This window comes from Podarcis vaucheri (genome assembly GCF_965113315.1).
Source record: "Podarcis vaucheri genome assembly, chromosome: 11".
Classification (NCBI taxonomy): Eukaryota; Metazoa; Chordata; class Lepidosauria; order Squamata; family Lacertidae; genus Podarcis; species Podarcis vaucheri.
In genome coordinates, this window is record NC_138749.1 from 41,009,688 (window position 1) to 41,013,606 (window position 3,919).

A 3,919-nucleotide genomic window follows, 5' to 3' on the forward strand; every position below is an offset into this window, starting at 1 on the left:
GCATTAGCTTACTTTGAAGAGTGTTGTTCATGGTTTTTGAACATCAAGTAGTCATGGTTAGAGCTTCTTGAGAGATGGAGATGAAGAGCTACTTGGGCTCCAAGCCATTCAGTTTGGGACCACTTTACTGGGGGATAGGGGTTACCTCGTTTTCCTGTGGCATTTTCCCAATGACAATTCCCTCCCACCAAAGCTGTTATTTGTGCTGCAGTGGCAGCACATACCTAATCAATATTGTATTGGACAATATATATATATATAAGATTGTTTATATAAGACAGAATTCTTAAGATATGGTCCAGACGATGCTGACACTGGCAAGATGGTGAACGTCCCCAAAACCCACAGGACTTACTGTAAGAAGTGTGGGAAGCACCAGCCCCACAAAGTAACTCAGCACAAGAAGGGCAAGGAATCTTTGTATGCTCAGGGAAAGGGTGATATGATCGCAAGCAGAGTAGCTATGGTGGCCAAACAAAGCCCATCTTCCACAAAAAGGCAAAGACCACAAAGAAGATCGTGCTGAGACTGGAATGTGTGGAGCCCAATTGCAGGTCAAAGAGGATGCTGGCCATTAAGAGGTGCAAGCACTTCAAGTTGGGAGGAGACAAGAAGAGAAAGGGCCAGATTATGCAGTTATTGGCTGCTGTGGAACCCATTGTTGCTTGGTGTATGAAACTTTATAAAAGTATTATTGGATCAAAAAATGTTCCTAAGACATTAACCCTTTAATTATACCTCTTCAAAGAGCTTTGAAGGGACTTCGTTGGTACTGGTCTCCTTCAGGAATGTCAAAGAAATTTGATTCGGTTTGCATTTAAAAGTGACTTTATCTAATTTGCACCTTCTGAAACAGTGTGTGATCCAGCACTCAGATATCTTTTGAAAGTCACATATTTATGAATTTTGCAATATAATTATATACAATCCATATGCATATACGAAGGTGGTGAAGTATGCATATCAATGCATATACTACTGAAAACAACATACAAAATGCATCATATTATATAAGCCTGGAGATCATGATTTGCTTTTAGCAGACACACCGCGACAGGTTTTTTATTTAAATGCCTGTATCTCGAAGGCATCCTACTTCAGAGGTCCTGCTTCCATTTGGGTGCTTTGGAGAGATCCCATTTCACAATCCCCAAACTTTTCCGAAGTGGCCCATTTCATTTTGTTATATAGCCAAATCCCCCCAATCTGATATGTTTCTTGAGCTGAGAACTGTGCCAGAACATTTGGCCAGTGTAAGAGAAAGATTAACTTAGTCTTACCTCAGGATCAGCCCTTTAGTATTCAGATACATTAGAGGTGACATGTCAAGTGATGCAGTGCCAAATGTATACAAGAGGAAAGATTCAAAAGGTCAAAACTTCTTTTCACCTGCAAATGTTACAATTAGTTCTGATCATACTTAGCAAGTAAAATGAAGATGGCACGGAACACAACTTGTACCTCTGCCAGTTTGGGTGATATAGAGCAATTAGCAATTAGTTGGCCTTTCTCACCAATAGGTCTTTTTCTTCTATTGATGGAAATGTCATGCAACTAATTTTTCCCAGCATAATATACCTGAAAAGGTTTGTCTTTTCTCTCTCTTGAAAAAATAACAATAAAAAAATAACTCAAAGACTGCAGCAAAAGGTATAGCTGGTAATTTCAGATCAATATATGAACTTCAATCTTCCTCACAGCAGTAGTTCATGGTGATATATACCTCTTTTCTATACAAACAGAGACCCTTTCCTATTCCAGTTCAAGCGGTTTCTAGAACTACTGTCTGCTCAGGGTAGGGCAGGAAATAAAGCTTAAAAGTGGCATCTCTTCCTTGGTTTGTTTCCAAAAAACAACAACAACCCCTCTCTCCAGACTGCACACAAGCAGTTCCAGTCAGCAATCAAACCAGAAAGCCTTCCAGGAAGTCTATTGGTCATTTTGGTGCTCATAGGGCCAGAGTTCAGGACTAGAGTTACCATTCTGCATCTCCACATAGGGCTGTGAATATTCCCTGTCTGAAATTTTGGGGAAGAAGAAGAAGAGTTTGGATTTGATATCCCGCCTTTCACTCCCTTTAAGGAGTCTCAAAGCGGCTAACATTCTCCTTTCCCTTCCTCCCCTACAACAAACACTCTGTGGGGTGAGTGGGGCTGAGAGACTTCAAAGAAGTGTGACTGGCCCAAGGTCACCCAGCAGCTGCATGTGGAGTAGCGGAGACGCGAACCCGGTTCCCGAGATTATGAGACTACCGCTCTTAACCACTACACCACACTGGCTACCAGTCAGCGTCAAGAATACTGAGGTTGCTGGACCAATTTTCTCAGTATTAGGCAACTTCCTATGCTTCCATGTACTCAGAAGGTAATATCTACAGTCTGCACTGAGAGCAATTTTTACTGACTGTGGATTCTCTGGTCTTCCCAGCAGCTTTTTCCCCCTGCCTGGTTTCAAACCATAAAAAGAGCTTGGTTTCTTTGCCCTTCATTACTAAGGGCAATGAATGCAATGAACACCCTGCTCGGTAGAGGTCTGAAACTGAAGGGGATGAGAAGGTAGAAGATGTAATCTGGCAGGATGCTACTAATTAGAGGTTAGCCAGCAGGGCAGTTTCTTTTCATGTCACCTGCCAAAGCTGCAGTAAGGATTCCAAAATGGATAATAACAGAGAATTTTTAGTCCAGGAAAAGACTAAGGATTTTTGGTGGTAGGACAAAGCAGCCTCGCCTCTTGAGTATATTTGAATGTTCTTTGAGTCTTCCTACTTATGAAGGTTCTGCATGAATTATCAAGTTACAAAACAGGGACAGACATATTAAAAGCCCTGCACTAAGTTACTGTGGAAGTGACTTCTAATTTCTTTTGAGCCTTTAAGATAAATTCTCCTGCGGACTGCAGTGACTGGATATATAAAGGATAAGGTGGTCTCTCAGGTAACCTTCTTCCTAGGTGAAAGACCTTTGATTGTGTAGGGAAATGCCCTCCTAAATTCCCTCCAAAATAAATATTTACTTATATTATGTATTATCACTAGCAGGATCAGATAACAAATTGTCTTGTTCTTTCGGAAGCAGATAGTGAAAATAATCAGAGCTTATCTACACAAAGTAAGCCAACCGACATTCCCATTATTGCATTCTGTCAGTCAGCGTGCCATATTGCAAACTGAGCATCAATATGTTACTTTACAATTTCATCATGAGATTATCAGACAAGACAGTAAATTGCAGAATTTCTAAATTAACCGAAAACATTGGCTTCATGACACATATCCAAAGAACGCTAAAACCACTCTCTTTCTCTCTCTCCCCCCCCCAAATCACTGTTACAATGATCCCCCAACTATAAAGAGGACAATCTTGGGACACAAGGAGCTTCTTGTAAAATCAAGGTTCTAAAATGCAAGAAGAGTCTTGTGATTGTCCTCCAACTTGTGGAGGCTTATGCAGCAGTGACAGAAGGGGCAGAGGTAGCAAACTCATTCTGCCCCCTGCATGTTTACTGAACATTATATAGAACGCCTAAAGAAGGCTTATGTTACTTTGCACCTGATTGAACCAGCAGGTTATATGGTGAAAAGGAATTTTTGGTTGTATCTAACAAAGTCATTCTGTTTATGTTAGGATTTGAGCTTGTACAGTGGAATGTCTCTTCCTCTCTTGATGTGTTCCCCCAACCAGTTCATGGTTTCTCCCTAACCCTCTAGAGTAGATGGGGGGTGGGGTGGCATGATGCACTTATGGAAAGTGGGAAGGCCCAGAAATTCCACTACAGAAGCAGAGGCCCTTGCATGAACAAGGTGACTTGTTGCATACAACCCTGTGTCCCTAATATTTTTCCAAGTGAGATATCTAGAAATATTTAAAGCTGGGAGAAGTATCTGACTTATCGTTTCATACCATATAGGATTAGGGACTCA

At 41.2% G+C, this 3,919-nt stretch overlaps 1 pseudogene across 1 annotated transcript; it reads left to right on the top strand.

The window, feature by feature from the left end:
• Window positions 1–301: 301 nt before the first annotated feature.
• Window positions 302–732, top strand: LOC309542631 (large ribosomal subunit protein eL42 pseudogene; annotated as a pseudogene). The gene has a single exon. The product of its transcript is annotated as a large ribosomal subunit protein eL42 pseudogene (transcript).
• The last annotated feature ends 3,187 nt before the right edge of the window (window positions 733–3,919 follow it).